Below are 18,656 nucleotides of genomic sequence, written 5' to 3'. Positions count from 1 at the left end.
TGCCACAGGGAGTAGTTGAGGTGAAGAGCAGGGATGTATTTAAGGGGAAGCTGGATAAACACATGGGAGAAAGGAATAGAAGGAGATGCTGATAGGGTGAGATGAAGAGAGATGGGAGGAGGCTCGTGTGGAGCATAAACACCGCACGGACCAGTTGGGCCGTTTGGCCTGTTTCTGTGCTGTACAATCTATGTAATTCTATGTAATAAGAGAGGAAAGAATGTTCCATAGAAACTGGAATTATCTGTTCTGTATTTTAATCCTGAACTTACAGGGTTGTCTTTTGTAAACTGCTTTTACAGGGAATATCATCAGCCTTTGAATATGGAAGGAGAAATGTTTGTCTGTTCTGTCTGTGGGAAAAGATTTCAAACATCATTGTGACTGGAAAAGCACCGAGACACACACACCCGAGTGAGAGTGTTCCAGTGCACTGACTGTGGAAAGAGCTTTAACCAGTTACACAACCTGAAAAAACATCGCACCATTCACAGTAGGGAGAAATCGTACACGTGTTGTGTGTGTGGACGAGGCTTCAACTGATCATCCAACCTGGAGAGACACAAGGACACCCGCACCATGGAGACACCGTGGAAATGTGATGACTGTGGGAAGGGATTCAATTACCCGTCCCAACTGGAAACTCATCGACGCAGTCACACCGGGGAGAGGCCATTCACCTGCTCCGTGTGTGGGAAGGGATTCATTAAATCATCGAACCTGCTGAGACACCAGCGATTTCACACTGAGGAGAGGCCATTCACCTGCTCCGTGTGTGGGAAGGGATTCACTTGCCCGTCCAGTCTCCAAACACACCAGTATGTTCACACTGAGGAGAGGTCGTTCAACTGCTCCATATGAGGGAAGGGATTCACTCAGTCATCATACCTGCTGACACACCAGCGAGTTCACACTGGGGAGAGGAGGTTCACCTGCTTCGTGTGTGGGAAGGGATTCACTAAATCGTCGAAACTGCTGAGACACCAGCGAGTTCACACTGAGGAGAGGCCATTCACCTGCTCAGTGTGTGGGAAGGGATTCACTTGCTCATCCAATCTCCAGACACACCAGTATGTTCACACTGAGGAGAGGCCATTCACCTGCTCCATATGTGGGAAGGGATTCACTCAGTCATCCCACCTGCTGACACACCAGCGAGTTCACACTGGGGAGAGGCCGTTCACCTGCTTCGTGTGTGGGAAGGGATTCAGTCAGTCATCCCACCTGCTGACGCACCAGCATGTTCACACTGAGGAGTGGCCGTTCACCTGCTCCGTGTGTGGGAAGGGATTTACTCTGTCAGCCAACCTGCTGAGACACCAGCGAGTTCACATGTGATTGCAGGGGTTGGATGCTGTTGCTAATCACGGCCAGGACTGAACCATGTTCATTCTGACAGTTGGGATTTGTTTCTGCTGATATGAATAACCCCTATAACTGGGCTGGAGTTTAATATTCTGGATATATAGCTGATTGACTTGTCAGGGCTGCAGTGTTTGTTTAAGAACCGCTGTCTGATCTTTCCCCTTAATTTCTGATGAGAGTCCCTGAATTATTTTACAATAAAATTATGAACTTTTACTTCAATCCTAAATTGATCTTTGGTACAAAATCTACAATTCAGTGTCTGAAAGGTTCCACTGATTAACATCTCCAATTAGAAAGTGCTGATTGATCCTCGCTGACAATTCTTACTGACTTGCACATTACACACAGTGGCACCTCCATTATCCACCAGAAAGAAGGGGAATGGGAATTGGTGGAGAATCGAGAGTCCCCAAATGTTGCTGCTCCCGTCTGGTACAGCAATCCCCTCGGCACGGGAATGGAGACAAGTCCAGTTATAGTAACAGGATGAGTTAAAGGTATTTACTCAGACGGGTGGAAGGTGGGAAGTGGTGTTCCATGGGGATCGGTGCTGGGACCACTGTTGTTCACCATGTACATGAATGATTTGGACTTGGGAATCAGAAGTACAATTTCAAAATTTGCAGATGACACTAAATTGGGGGGTGTAGTTAATACTGAGGAAGACTGTGATAACATCCTTGTAGAATTATTCAGTTGTGTTCAGCAAATAGCAGCATCTTTTAATTTGCTTTGACTGATCACATCACTATATAGTTACGTGAAAAACAGAAATCATTAACAGCTCCCAATTTCAGAATTGTCAGATTCAAACTCAACTTCTTCCAAGTACAATCTAACATTTCAAAAATTGTAATGGATGTAGGCGAGATATTAGGACTGTTGTCTAACACAATCCAAACACACTGACACACAGACAGATGGGCAGGTGTCGCTTCACAGCGAATCCTTTCAAGCCTCACGAAAAAGTGGCAGACTGGCAATCCATTGTTCACTAATGGAGTTGTGATCTTTGTAAATTAAGAAAGGAAATGCATGGGAATGTGTCAAAGAGTTGATTAACAGTGTGGGACATCATCTCCCTTTGATTTCTATTTCTGACACCAGGCAACAGAAAAAGGTCATTACAACACGACATAAACAGACTCTTCAGGTGTGAGACATCAGACTTCAGAACAACACGTCTGCCAGCTCTGGCCACAAACCTCAGTACAATCAACCTTTCAGCAGCTGCAGCCCTGATTAAATAACTAGTAGTTTAACATGTCTAGTAGAGCTTTTGTATCAGAATAGAAGAAATGTATTTGTGACACACACACAATTAATAATTACATCACAATGTGATTGTGAGGATCGATTATCGCCTCTTGATACCTTCCGTGCCCACCGGTGGACACTGCCTGCTCCCTCTCCAGGGCCACCCGGGCAGGGACAAGACCATGGAAGAGAGGCAGGCAGCCAGAGTGACCCCCCATGGGCCCCGTCCATCCTGGGCCTACAAATTACTGTTTTCGCCAGGCCCAAGAGCAGGCCCAGGAGAAGATCCTCCGACTTACCCACCCCCCTCCGCTCCGGGCGGGCAAAGATTAGGAGCGTGGGGCTAAAGTGTAACCCAGAGTTGAGGAGCAGCCCCTTCAGGTAACTATACAGGGGCTGCAACCTCTCGCACTGAATATATACACGGCCCGTGGACTCCAGGCTGCAAACATCACATCTGGCCTTGGAGTCCGGAAAGGAGCTTAAAAACTGTTGCACACGACAGCTCCTTGTAACAGTCTCCACCCCAGATCCCCAATGGTACAGGGAAGGACCCCCGCGTAGAGAGCTCTCCACTGGGGAACCTCGCCTCCACCGGACAGCAAGATGACCCGCCCGTCTGATTGAGATTGGGCAATAAACTAAATGAATCAATAAATGATACAGAAACCCGAGTCCCCAGGTCCTCAGCCCTGGTGTGAAGTACGCTGGCCACCAATTTTCTGTGATTAACTCACACCTCAGGCCCCGCCCAGTCTGGTTTAATTACTAAATGTTTTCTAACTCGGGTTCAGGCCTGTCATTGTGAGGGAAACAAGACCTCATTTATTGGTGTGTCCCCCCAAGCGGCTGTTAATGGCTTTAATAAACTGGCAGCAAGGTTGTTTTTAAAGGTGGAAAGTGGTGAAAAACGCCACCAGCGATGCCTCAAAACTCACGGACAGAGAAATCCACTTCATCAGCGCCCCTGCCACAGGACTCAATATCCACCCCCTCCACCACTGGTGCACTGTGTCTGCAGTATGTACGGTCTACAAGATGACCACGGTCAGGCCCTGTGGAGTCAAAGGTCAGGCAGCAGAATGGATGGAAAGATCACAACAAACTTCCCTTAACTCCAACCCTCTGATTTCTGTTTTGTAGCCAGCTTTCCATCCATTCTGCTGCCTGGCCCTTCACTCCACACGGCCTGACCTGGGTCATCTTCTAGATCTTACAGACTGTTATGGAAAACAAGCTGGTCACAAAAGAGAAAACAGAGAGTAGGGGTTGGGAGTAGCTACTCAGACTGTCAAAAGGTGGGAAGTGGTGTTCCACAGGGATCGGTGCTGGGATCACTGTTGTTCACCATTTACATAAACGATTTGGACTTGGGAATCGAATTAAAAAATTTGTCGATGACACCAAATTGGGAGGTAGAGTTAATTAATAGGATTACACAGGATATACGGCACAGAAAGAGGCCATTCGGCCCAACCAGTCCATGCCGGTGTTTATGCTCCACTCGAGCCTCCTCCTGTCTTTCCTCATCTAAATCTATCACCATAACCCTCTATTCCCTTCTCCCTCATCTGCTTGTCCAGCCTCCCCTTAAATGCATCGATACTATTCACTTCAACCACTCCCTGTGGCAGCGAGTTCCACATTCTCACCACTCGCTGGGTAAAGAAGTTTCTTCTGAATTCCCTATTGGATTTCTTGGTGACTATCTTATATTGATGGCCTCTAGTTATGCTCTTCCCCACAAGTGGAAACATTCTCCCTGTATCCGCCCTATCAAAACCTTTCATAATTTTAAAGACCTCTATTAGGTCACCCCTCAGCCTTTTCACAAAAGAGACCCAGCCTGTTCATCTTTTCCTGATCTGTATACCCTCGCATTTCTGGTATCATCCTTGTAAATCTTCCCTGCACCCTCTCCAGTGCCTCTATATCCTTTTTATAATATGGCGACCAGAACTGTACGCAGTACTCCAAGTGTGGGCTAACCAAGGTTCGATACAAGTTTAGCATAACTTCCCTACTTTTCAATTCTATCCCTCTAGAAATAAACCTTGGTGCTTGGTTTGTTTTGTTATGGCCTTGCAAACCTGTGTCACAAGTTTTGGTGATTTGTGTATTTGTACTCCGAGATCCCTTTGTTCCTCTACCCCACCTAGACTCGCAACCTCCAAGTGATAAGTGACCTCCCTATTCTTCTGACCAAAATGTAATACCTCACACTTATCTGTGTTTAACTTAATTTGTCAATTATTTGCTCATTCTGAAAGTTTATTAATGTCCTCTGTAATTTGTTGCAGACATCCTCAGTATTGACTAACCCCCCCCCGCCCCCCAATTTGGTGTCATCCGCAAATTTAGAAATTGTGTTTTTGATTCCTAAGTCTAAATCGTTAATGTAAATTGTGAACAGCAGTGGTCCCAGCACTGATCCTTGTGGAACACCACCACCCACCTTCTGCCACTGTGAATAGCTACTCTTTACCCCGACTCTCTGCTTTCTGTCCTGAAGCCAGCCAGCAATCCATTCAGCTACTTGTCCCCTGATTCTGCATTCTCTGACCTTGTTCATCATTAATACTGAGGAAGACTGTTACAAAATACAAGAGGACATTATCAAGCTTGCAGAATGGAAGGGTAATTGGCAAATACATTTTAAGATAGGTGGTGCATTTTGGTAGTAAGAATAAGAAGGCCACATACTACTTGGAAAATAAGAATCTAAATGGGATAGAAGAGCAAAGGGATCTCGGAGTCCAGATACACAAATCACTAAAAGTAGCGACGCAGGTTAATGAGGCCATAACAGGAGCAAACAATGGACTGGGGATCATTTCTAGAGGGATAGAATTGAAAAGCAGAAAAGTTATGTTAAACTTGTATAGAACATTGGTTAGACCACACTTGGTGTACAGTGCACAGTTCAGGTCACCATATTATAAAAAGGATATAGAGACACTGGAGAGGGTGGAAAAAGGCTTTGCAAGGATGATCCTAGAACTGAGAGGATATACTTATCAGGAAAGGCTGAACAGGCTGGGGCTCTTTTCACCAGAATAAAGAGAAGGCCGATGGGTGACCTGATCAAGGTCTTTAAGATGATGAAAAGGTTATATAGGGTGGACCTGGAGAAAATGTTTCCGCTTGTGGGGGAGTCCAAAACTACAGGTCATAAATATAACACAGTCTCTAATAAATCCAATGGGGAATTCAGGAGAAACTTCTTTACCCAAAGAGAGGTCAGAATGTGGAACGTGCTACCACAAGGAGTAGTTGAGGCGAATAACACAGATACATTCATGGGGAAGGTAGATAAGCACATGAGGGAGAAAGGAATAGAAGGATATGCTAATAGGGTTAGATGAAGAGTGGTGGGCGGAGACTCGTGTGGAGCAGAAACACCGGCATTGACCAGTTGGGCCGAATGGCCTGTTCCTGTGTTGTAGACTCTGTAATTCTATGTAACTCTGTGTAACGATGTCTTCTGACTCCTGACATAGCTGGAAAAGCTTTTACTATTATTACCACAATTGTGCAGCATCTTCCAAAAGATCTCTGATCTACTCTAATGGCTGCTTTTGACTCCCTCAATTGTGGGTGATATTTGTCCCTATTCTCCTGTAAACTGAACTCACCTTGATCTGAACTGGGTTCAATGTAAGACAGTTCGGGGAGTCAGGGATCATTCACCCCGAGACCTACGCTGGCTGGTAAAACCCCAGACGGTTCCTGATGTGCCTTCAATAACCACAAAACTAGAAGTTATAGACTTTAACAAGTTGGCTTTTAATCACTAAGATCAGAGCTACATCTCAACACACTGACTGGCTCACAGGAATGAGTCATGCAGATCTTGGGATCTTTATGTAAGAGAAGTCGGGGGCGGAGCCAAGAGCCAAGACCTGGAACCTTCCAGGTTAGTCAGGAAAGAGGAAGTGAAACTATACACCGTGTGGGGGAGGGTAATATACATGAGTGCAAAATGGATACAGGCAAGACAAACAGATTTCATTACATTCACCCCTTCTTTAGATTTAGTCCATCGGGGTGATGTTTCTTAAAAGTTGGTATAAGTGAGTCTGTCAGGAGGTTTTGCGGTTCTCGGTGATCGGCGCAAAGCCAGTTGGGGTGCCTCTAGGGGAGTGGATTCTGGTTCCTCCGCTGTCCGGGCCTCCGCAGTGTCTTCCAGGTTATCTGCAGTGTCCTCCAGGTTAAAGTTGGGTATTGATACCTCTGGGCGTCCTGTCTCTTTTTGGTGTAGGTCTTCCTCGGGTAGTCTCTCATCGTTCTCTCCGCTCCCCGAGGGAGCGAGGTCTTTTATGGAAACAGTGTCCTCTTGCCCGTCAGAGTATTCGATATAGGCGTACTGAGGGTTTGCATGGAGGAGCTGTACCTTTTCCACAAGGGGGTCCGTTTTATGGCCTCTCACGTGCTTCCGCAATAGTACTGTCCCCGGAGACGTCAGCCACGTGGGTAGAGATATGCCCGAGGTGGATTTCCGGGGGAAAACGAACATCTTTTCGTGAGGGGTAGCGTTAGTGGCTGTACATAACAGAGACCTTATGGAGTGGAGCACGTCTGGGAGGACTTCCTGCCAGCGGGAGGTCGGAAGGCCTTTTGACATTAAGGCTAACGTGACAGCCTTCCAAACAGTAGCATTCTCCCTTTCCACTTGCCCATTACCCCGGGGGTTGTAGCTACTGGTTCTGCTAGTGGCTATCCCCTTTGAGAGCAAGAACTGGCGCAGTTCATCACTCATAAATGACGTCCCCCTATCGCTGTGTATGTAGTTCAGCATGCCAAACATGCAGAATAGATTACAGAGACACTTGATGACTGTGGCACTGGTCATGTCTGGGCAGGGAATGGCGAAGGGGAAGCGGGAATATTCATCGATGATATTGAGGAAGTATACGTTACGGTCGGCAGAGGGAAGGGGTCCCTTGAAGTCCAGACTTAGGCGCTCAAATGGCCGTGTGGCTTTGATAAGGTGTGCATGGTCAGGCCTGTAGAAACGAGGCTTGCATTCCGCACAGGTGCGGCAGGCTCTGGTCATTGCCCTGACCTCCTCGATGGAGTGGGGCAGATTGCGGGACTTTATAAAATGGTATAGTCGGGTGACCCCTGGGTGACAGAGGTCGTTGTGGAGACCCTGTAATTTGTCCGTATGAATGCTGGCACACATTTCCCGCGATAGGGCGTCTGGGGGTTCATTAAGGGCTCCCGGCCTGTACATAATATCATTGTCAAACGTGGATAGTTCGATCCTCCACCTGAGTATTTTGTCATTCTTGATTTTCCCCCTTTGTTTGTTATTAAACATGAAAGCCACCAACCGCTGGTCGGTGAGCAGGGTGAAACGTTTGCCGGCTAGGTAATGTCTCCAGTGCCGCACTGCCTCCACTATAGCCTGTGCCTCCTTCTCGACAGAAGAGTGCCTGATTTCAGGTCCCTGAAGGGTTCGGGAGAAGAAGGCCGCAGGTCTCCCAGCCTGATTGAGGGTCGCAGCTAAGGCAAAGTTTGACGCATCGCTTTCGAGTTGAAAGGGAATGCTTTCGTCCACTGCACACAGTGCAGCCCTTTCAATGTCCTGTTTGATACTGGTGAAAGCCTCCCGAGCTTCAGCTGATAGTGGGAAGGACGTCGATTTAATGAGGGGTCGGGCCTTATCAGAGTAATTGGGCACCCATTGGGCATAATATGAAAAAAATCCCAGGCACCTTTTTAAAGCTTTGGGATTGTGTGGCAGGGGCAGTTCCTTTAGGGGGCGTAATCGGTCAGGGTCCGGTCCAATTACCCCATCTTCCACCACACAGCCGAGGATACAGAGACGGGTTGTGTTGAAGACACATTTGTCTTCGTTGTAGGTTAGATTCAGCTTTAGGGCAGTTTTTAAAAATCTCGCAAGATTTAGATCGTGGTCTTGCTGGTTGTGCCCGCAGATAGTGACATTGTCCAGATAGGGGTAGGTAGCTTGTAGTTTATTCTCGTCAACCATGCGGTCCATCTCACGTTGGAAGACTGAGACCCCATTTGTTACCCCGAAGGGCACTCTGAGAAAATGGTAGAGGCGCCCGTTCGCCTCGAAGGCGGTGTATGGGCGGTCCTCCATTCTAATGGGGAGCTGGTGATACGCGGATTTGAGGTCGATAGTCGAGAAGACTCGGTATTGCGCAATCTGGTTGACCATTTCTGATATGCGGGGTAAAGGGAAGGCGTCCAGCTGGGTATAAATATTAACAGTCTGGCTGTAGTCAATTACCATCCGTTTCTTTTCGCTATTTTTAACTATGACTACTTGGGCACGCCACGGACTGGTACTGCATTCAATAATGCCTTCCCGCAGGAGCCTGTCCACTTCCGCCTTGATAAAGTGTCTGTCTTCCAGACTGTACCATCTACTTTTGGTCGCTATGAGCCTACAGTTCGGAGCGAGATTAGCGAATAAAGAGGGCGAGCTGATTTTTAAGGTTGATAGGCCACAGACTTTGAGTGGCGGCTGGGACCCGCCATATGCTAGCGTGACACTTTCGTGGTGGCACTGGAAGTCCAGGCCCAAGATTACATTAACACAGAGTTCTGGCATCACGAGGAGTTTAAAATCCTTGTAGTCCGTGCCTTTTACAGTCAGTGTTGCCACACAGTAGCCCAAAATGTCCGAAGTGTGGGGCTTAGCAGCCATAGCAATTCTGCTCCGTGTAGGGGTTACCGTTAATGAGTGCCGCCGTACCAGGCTAGGGTGAATAAAACTCTCGGTACTCACACAGTCAATTAAACATTTCGTTAAATTCCCATTTACCTGTATGTCCATCATGGATTTTGTCAACGGGTGTGGCCTGGATTGATCCACCGTGATCGAAGCCACTGTTGGGCCCTGGGCGGCCGTTGAGTCGGGAAAAGATGGCGGATCCCAAGATGGCGGCCCGCACGGCACGCACGAGGCGGTGACGGAGTTGGAAATCGGATTCCCCCTGCAGACTTTGCTAAAATGCCCCTTTTTCTTACATTTGAAGCATGTAGCGTCCTTCGCTGGGCATCGTTGTCTGGGGTGCTTGGCTTGGCCGCAGAAGTAGCATTTCGGGCCTCGAGACATTGCCGCTGTAGTAGGACTCCTGGGTGAACTTCTGTGTGGGGACTCCGGTGGTTTAGAGCTGGTCTGAGACCTGGATGGGGAAGATGGCTGATTCCAAGATGGCGGCCCGCTCGGCGCGCACGAGGCGGTGAGGGCCGCATGGCCGGAAGAATAAGAGTCAGAGTTTTTCTGGGCCACGTCCAGTGATCGCGCAGTGGCCACTGCCTTTTTTAAGTCCAGGACCTCCTTCTCCAGCAGTCTCTGCCGGATATAATTCGATTTGAGGCCCGTGATGAAGGAATCACGGACCAATTCGTCAGAGTACACATTGGCTGTCATGGCCTTGCAGTTACAGTCCCGGACCAAGTCCTGTAGGCCCTGTAAGAAATCGTCCATTGATTCCTCAGGTCGCTGCCTGCGTGTAGCCAGCAGATGTCTGGTGTACACTTCGTTTACTGGCCTCTGGTATTGGGCCTTCAGGATAGTGATGGCCTCCGTGTAAGAGGTGGCATCCCGGATGAACGAATAAATCCGATGATTAACGCGAGTAGTCAGTAGACTCAGTTTATCTACCTCGCTAGCGGATGAGGCCCTCGCGAAGAGTTCGAAGCATTTGAGCCAGTGTCCAAATTGATTTGATGCTTCAGCAGAATGTGGATCCAAGTCCAGACGCTCTGCTTTTAGGAGTCGATCCATCCTAGTATTCTTTAGTGATTAAAATTGATGGGCCTTCAATAACCACAAAACTAGAAGTTATAGGCCTAGAAATTCACTAGCTTTAGCGCCGCTTTTGAGGCGCTAGAGGGACTAGCGCCAGAGTTATGGCCAGTTTAAAAATTCCCTGGGGCCCTAAATCGGCGTTGCACCGTTAGCGCTGCGCCGGCAACGATGACGTCATCGGTGTGCGCAGCGTCCCGGTTGCCGTGGTAACCCGCCCGAACTCCGAAATTGAGTTGCGGCCGCCTCGCCCGTGGCAGCCGCAAGCAACGTTCTGGCAGAGGTGCCTTACTCCAGTTTGCGCCAGCGCATTAAAGGCCCCGCGGCGGCCGGCCACTTTCCCGCCGGCCGCCTGCCCGCAGCTCCCTCCCCGGACTTCTCCCCCCCCCCCCCCGGAACAGATGCAAGCCCGGCACTTGTCCGAGGTGCCGGGCTCATTTTTAAGCTGATTTGCGCGGGCCGCGGCCGGGTGCAGGCAGCTCCTCCTTAACGGGAGGAGGAGGCCTGCACGTCCCCAGCCTGCCGCACCGCATCGGGTGCCGCAGCGCCGGAATTGCGGCGCGAAACGGCAGTTAGCGCCGATGTACCGCCGCAAAGACCCTTCAGTAGTGCCGGCAGCCGTTTGGGCGCGGCGCCACTGAATTTTTGGCGCGCGCAGGGGACTTAGCGCCGGCACTAACTTCCGGCGCTAAAGCCCTGGCTAAGCCAAAACCCAATTTCTAGGCCATAGACTTTAACAAGTTGGCTTTTAATCACTAAGATCAGAGCTAACATCTCAACACACTGACTGGCTCGCAGGAATGAGTCATACAGATCTTGGGATCTTTAAGTAAGAGAAGTCAGGGGCGGAGCCAAGAGCCAAGACCTGGAACCTTCCAGGTTAGTCAGGGAAGAGGAAGTGAAACTATACACCGTGTGGGGGAGGGTAATATACATGAGTGCAAAACGAATACAGGCAAGACAAACAGATTTCATTACAGTTCCTCAGTAAGGATTCCACTGGTTCCTTGGCATATATCTGTCAGGATACCAAAACCCAGCTTGCTTACCGTCCACTCCTGGAGGCCCCACTCCCTGAGCCTACAACCTTCAGCAGGGTCAGTGCTGGAGTTCCACAATGCGAGTGATCCCAGAGTAACTGTCGGGATCGCATCCCCGTGGATGCTCCGGGTCGTGTATTTTTAGTTATCCTGGTGTCTAACACACACATCAATAAAACAGGGAATTCCTGGAAACATGCTGTAGGTCCTTCTTTATCTGGAGATCAAGGCCTAGGAATTCAGTTGTTAGCGCCAGCCGCTAGCGCCTTAGGAGGAGGAGAAGTGGGGCGCTAAGCGCCTAGCGCCCGGGCGCGGCGCGATCTGCGCCTCTCGCGAACTTCACTCAAGATTTAGCGGTGGTGTAAAACCGCAGCACCCGCTCAGCTGCGCGCGCAGATCCTGACGTTATTTCATGGTGCAACGCCCTTGGTGCGCCCTGAACCGGAACTTCAGTGGCGCCGCCCTTCTGTGCACCTGGTGCTCGCAGCGACTGCTAGAGGGGAACGGTTCCCAGTTGCTGCGGGGTGCCGGGGGTGCTAATTAAAGGGGACTCCTCCTGCATTATAAGTGGCAGCCATTTTGTTCCACTCCTGTGTGAGAGACGGCTATTTGGAGAGAGGCAAAGGGAGAGAGCTTTCTGGTTTGACTCAGCGCTCGCACAGGTACTTCTGGCTTCAGGCCAGAGCTTTGCACTTGGATTTAACTTTCAGTGCTATAGCCTTGAGTCGCCACATATAATGGGGGCTGCAATGGGTGGAAACGTTGGCTTACTGCATTGCATTCAACGGGCTCAGAGACGCCGTGAGAGAGTGCTAGTCATGGCCAGATGGAGAAGGGCCAACAGGCATCGGCACAGGAGGCCAGACCCACCCAGGGTATACCACCAGCAGTTCTCATATCTGAACATGTCTGAGGAGCACTGAGATCTGCCATCTGCTTCGCAGAGATCTGCAGCCACAGCTGAGGAGCAGGACGTCTCCGTCGGTGGCAGTGAGGGTGACGGTAGCTCTCAACTTCTTTGCCACCGGCTCCTTCCAATCCGCTACTCATCTCCCAGTTCGCGGTACATTGCTGCATCTGCCAGGTGACCAATGCCCTTTTCAGAAGGAGATGTCAGTTCATCTCCTTTCCCATGACCATGGACAAGCAGCAAGAGCGTGCAATGGGATTTGCAGGAATAGTGGCCTTTCCCATGGTCCAGGGCGCCATTGACTGCACGCATGTGGCTTTGCGGGCACCTCTACAGAATGCCGAGGATTACCGCAACCGGAAGGGCTACCATTCGCTCAACGTCCAGTTGGTGTGTGACCACAGGCATCTCATACTAGCTGTCAATGCCCGCTTTCCAGGCAGCAGCCACAATGCCTTCATCCTGTGCCAGACTTCTGTGAAAGACATTTTCGAAGCCCAGGCTGACCCACGAGGATGGCTTCTCGGGGACAAAGGCTATCCTTTGTGCACCTGGCTGATGACCCCGCTCTGTGCGCCCAGCACCCCTGCCGAAGAGCGATACAATGACAGCCATCAAGCAACCAGGAACATCATTGAGCACACAATCGGCGTGCTCAAGCAACGGTTCCACTGTCTGGATCGTTCCGGGGGAGCCCTACATTACTTGCCTGAGCGAGTCTCCCATTTCGTTGTAGCATGCTGCATGCTGCACAACTTGGCTAGCCTCAGGACTCAGCCACTGCCAGTAGACACTGGAGGAGCACCAGAGGCGGAGGAGGAGGAGGAGGAGCACCAAGATGGGAGGGAGGCACAAAGTGCAAGGGCCGTCCGCCGGCGGCTTATTGCATCTCGGTTCTAGGCCCACTCTCAGGGAATGGCTTGTGCCAATGAAAGAAGATGAATGGAGCCGCTCCGCAAGCCCTCAGCCGGTCAAGGCAACAAATAGTTCAAAGTGCAAACATGGACAATGTGATTAAAGAAATTTTTTTACTGTGCAAAATCCGTGCCCTTCCCGCATGACAAACTAATTCAGATAAACCCCCCAAAAAACAGACAGAGACATAACTGGCTCTCACAACATTCAGAAAATGAAAAAAACAGTTAAACAAAAATGACCATGAACCTAGGCCTTTACAAAAAACAAACACAACAGTCTGGGCCTTTATAAAAAACAAACACAACAGTCTGGGCCTTCATAAAAAACAAACAACAGTCTCGGCCTTCATAAAAAACAAACACAACAGTCTGGGCCTTCATAAAAAACAAACACAACAGTCTGGGCCTTCATAAAAAACAAACACAACAGTCTGGGCCTTTATAAAAAACAAACACAACAGTCTCGGCCTTCATAAAAAACAAACACAACAGTCTGGGCCTTCATAAAAAACAAACACAACAGTCTGGGCCTTCATATAAAACAAACACAACAGTCTGGGCCTTCATAAAAAACAAACACAACAGTCTGGGCCTTTATAAAAAACAAACACAACAGTCTGGGCCTTTATAAAAAACAAACACAACAGTCTGGGCCTTCATATAAAACAAACACAACAGTCTGGGCCTTCATAAAAAACAAACACAACAGTCTGGGCCTTCATAAAAAACAAACACAACAGTCTGGGCCTTCATAAAATAAAAACACAACAGTCTGGGCCTTTATAAAAAACAAACACAACAGTCTGGGCCTTCATAAAAAACAAACACAACAATCTGGGCCTTCATAAAAAACAAACACAACAGTCTGGGCCTTCATAAAAAACAAACACAACAGTCTGGGCCTTCATAAAATACAAACACAACAGTCTGGGCCTTTATAAAAAACAAACACAACAGTCTGGGCCTTCATAAAAAACAAACACAACAATCTGGGCCTTCATAAAAAACAAACACAACAGTCTGGGCCTTCATAAAAAACAAACACAACAGTCTGGGCCTTCATAGAAAACAAACACAACAGTCTGGGCTTTTATAAAAAACAAACACAACAGTCTGGGCCTTCATAAAAAACAAACACAACAGTCTGGGCCTTTATAAAAAACAAACACAACAGTCTGGGCCTTTATAAAAAACAAACACAACAGTCTGGGCCTTTATAAAAAACAAACACAACAGTCTGGGCCTTCATAAAAAACAAACACAACAGTCTGGGCCTTCATAAAAAACAAACACAACAGTCTGGGCCTTTATAAAAAACAAACACAACAGTCTGGGCCTTCATAAAAAACAAACACAACAGTCTGGGCCTTTATAAAAAACAAAGACAACAGTCTGGGCCTTCATAAAAAACAAACACAACAGTCTGGGCCTTTACAAAAAAACAAACACAACAGTCTGGGCCTTTATAAAAAACAAACACAACAGTCTGGGCCTTTATAAAAAACAAACACAACAGTCTCGGCCTTCATAAAAAACAAACACAACAGTCTGGGCCTTTATAAAAAACAAACACAACAGTCTCGGCCTTCATAAAAAACAAACACAACAGTCTCGGCCTTTATAAAAAACAAACATAACAGTCTGGGCCTTTATAAAAAACAAACACAACAGTCTCGGCCTTCATAAAAAACAAACACAACAGTCTCGCCCTTTTTAAAAAACAAACACAACAGTCTCGGCCTTCATAAAAAACAAACACAACAGTCTGGGCCTTCATAAAAAACAAACAACAGTCTCGGCCTTCATAAAAAACAAACACAACAGTCTCGGCCTTCATAAAAAACAAACACAACAGTCTCGCCCTTTTTAAAAAACAAACACAACAGTCTCGGCCTTCATAAAAAACAAACACAACAGTCTGGGCCTTCATAAAAAACAAACAACAGTCTCGGCCTTCATAAAAAACAAACACAACAGTCTGGGCCTTCATAAAAAACAAACACAACAGTCTGGGCCTTCATAAAAAACAAACACAACAGTCTGGGCCTTTATAAAAAACAAACACAACAGTCTCGGCCTTCATAAAAAACAAACACAACAGTCTGGGCCTTCATAAAAAACAAACACAACAGTCTGGGCCTTCATATAAAACAAACACAACAGTCTGGGCCTTCATAAAAAACAAACACAACAGTCTGGGCCTTTATAAAAAACAAACACAACAGTCTGGGCCTTTATAAAAAACAAACACAACAGTCTGGGCCTTCATATAAAACAAACACAACAGTCTGGGCCTTCATAAAAAACAAACACAACAGTCTGGGCCTTCATAAAAAACAAACACAACAGTCTGGGCCTTCATAAAATAAAAACACAACAGTCTGGGCCTTTATAAAAAACAAACACAACAGTCTGGGCCTTCATAAAAAACAAACACAACAATCTGGGCCTTCATAAAAAACAAACACAACAGTCTGGGCCTTCATAAAAAACAAACACAACAGTCTGGGCCTTCATAAAATACAAACACAACAGTCTGGGCCTTTATAAAAAACAAACACAACAGTCTGGGCCTTCATAAAAAACAAACACAACAATCTGGGCCTTCATAAAAAACAAACACAACAGTCTGGGCCTTCATAAAAAACAAACACAACAGTCTGGGCCTTCATAGAAAACAAACACAACAGTCTGGGCTTTTATAAAAAACAAACACAACAGTCTGGGCCTTCATAAAAAACAAACACAACAGTCTGGGCCTTTATAAAAAACAAACACAACAGTCTGGGCCTTTATAAAAAACAAACACAACAGTCTGGGCCTTTATAAAAAACAAACACAACAGTCTGGGCCTTCATAAAAAACAAACACAACAGTCTGGGCCTTCATAAAAAACAAACACAACAGTCTGGGCCTTTATAAAAAACAAACACAACAGTCTGGGCCTTCATAAAAAACAAACACAACAGTCTGGGCCTTTATAAAAAACAAAGACAACAGTCTGGGCCTTCATAAAAAACAAACACAACAGTCTGGGCCTTTACAAAAAAACAAACACAACAGTCTGGGCCTTTATAAAAAACAAACACAACAGTCTGGGCCTTTATAAAAAACAAACACAACAGTCTCGGCCTTCATAAAAAACAAACACAACAGTCTGGGCCTTTATAAAAAACAAACACAACAGTCTCGGCCTTCATAAAAAACAAACACAACAGTCTCGGCCTTTATAAAAAACAAACATAACAGTCTGGGCCTTTATAAAAAACAAACACAACAGTCTCGGCCTTCATAAAAAACAAACACAACAGTCTCGCCCTTTTTAAAAAACAAACACAACAGTCTCGGCCTTCATAAAAAACAAACACAACAGTCTCGGCCTTCATAAAAAACAAACACAACAGTCTGGGCCTTTATAAAAAACAAACACAACAGTCTGGGCCTTCATAAAAAACAAACACAACAGTCTGGGCCTTCATAAAAAACAAACACAACAGTCTGGGCCTTCATAAAAAACAAACACAACAGTCTGGGCCTTCATAAAAAACAAACACAACAGTCTGGGCCTTCATAAAATAAAAACACAACAGTCTGGGCCTTTATAAAAAACAAACACAACAGTCTGGGCCTTCATAAAAAACAAACACAACAATCTGGGCCTTCATAAAAAACAAACACAACAGTCTGGGCCTTCATAAAAAACAAACACAACAGTCTGGGCCTTCATAAAATACAAACACAACAGTCTGGGCCTTCATAAAAAACAAACACAACAGTCTGGGCCTTTATAAAAAACAAACACAACAGTCTGGGCCTTCATAAAAAACAAACACAACAGTCTGGGCCTTCATAAAAAACAAACACAACAGTCTGGGCCTTCATAAAAAACAAACACAACAGTCTGGGCCTTCATAGAAAACAAACACAACAGTCTGGGCCTTTATAAAAAACAAACACAACAGTCTGGGCCTTCATAAAAAACAAACACAACAGTCTGGGCCTTTATAAAAAACAAACACAACAGTCTGGGCCTTCATAAAAAACAAACACAACAGTCTGGGCCTTTATAAAAAACAAAGACAACAGTCTGGGCCTTCATAAAAAACAAACACAACAGTCTGGGCCTTTATAAAAAAACAAACACAACAGTCTGGGCCTTTATAAAAAACAAACACAACAGTCTGGGCCTTTATAAAAAACAAACACAACAGTCTCGGCCTTCATAAAAAACAAACACAACAGTCTGGGCCTTTATAAAAAAACAAACACAACAGTCTCGGCCTTCATAAAAAACAAACACAACAGTCTCGGCCTTTATAAAAAACAAACACAACAGTCTGGGCCTTTATAAAAAACAAACACAACAGTCTCGGCCTTCATAAAAAACAAATACAACAGTCTCGCCCTTTTTAAAAAACAAACACAACAGTCTCGGCCTTCATAAAAAACAAACACAACAGTCTCGGCCTTCATAAAAAACAAACACAACAGTCTGGGCCTTTATAAAAAACAAACACAACAGTCTGGGCCTTCATAAAAAACAAACACAACAGTCTGGGCCTTCATAAAAAACAAACACAACAGTCTGGGCCTTCATAAAAAACAAACACAACAGTCTGGGCCTTCATAAAAAACAAACACAACAGTCTGGGCCTTCATAAAATAAAAACACAACAGTCTGGGCCTTTATAAAAAACAAACACAACAGTCTGGGCCTTCATAAAAAACAAACACAACAATCTGGGCCTTCATAAAAAACAAACACAACAGTCTGGGCCTTCATAAAAAACAAACACAACAGTCTGGGCCTTCATAAAATACAAACACAACAGTCTGGGCCTTCATAAAAAACAAACACAACAGTCTGGGCCTTTATAAAAAACAAACACAACAGTCTGGGCCTTCATAAAAAACAAACACAACAGTCTGGGCCTTCATAAAAAACAAACACAACAGTCTGGGCCTTCATAAAAAACAAACACAACAGTCTGGGCCTTCATAGAAAACAAACACAACAGTCTGGGCCTTTATAAAAAACAAACACAACAGTCTGGGCCTTCATAAAAAACAAACACAACAGTCTGGGCCTTTATAAAAAACAAACACAACAGTCTGGGCCTTCATAAAAAACAAACACAACAGTCTGGGCCTTTATAAAAAACAAAGACAACAGTCTGGGCCTTCATAAAAAACAAACACAACAGTCTGGGCCTTTATAAAAAAACAAACACAACAGTCTGGGCCTTTATAAAAAAGAAACACAACAGTCTGGGCCTTTATAAAAAACAAACACAACAGTCTCGGCCTTCATAAAAAACAAACACAACAGTCTGGGCCTTTATAAAAAAACAAACACAACAGTCTCGGCCTTCATA

The 18,656-nt window shown here is 46.2% G+C and overlaps 1 pseudogene; it reads left to right on the top strand.

Moving 5' to 3' along the window:
- Positions 1–579: 579 nt before the first annotated feature.
- LOC147118637 (uncharacterized) overlaps positions 580–18,656 on the top strand; it is a 138,822-nt pseudogene continuing 120,745 nt past the window's right edge.

The sequence above is a fragment of the Somniosus microcephalus genome, chromosome 4, assembly GCF_052327205.1.
Source record: "Somniosus microcephalus isolate GS21.2 chromosome 4, FLI_Smic_1.0, whole genome shotgun sequence".
Taxonomy (NCBI): domain Eukaryota; kingdom Metazoa; phylum Chordata; class Chondrichthyes; order Squaliformes; family Somniosidae; genus Somniosus; species Somniosus microcephalus.
This window is presented reverse-complemented; position numbering and strand designations above follow the sequence as displayed.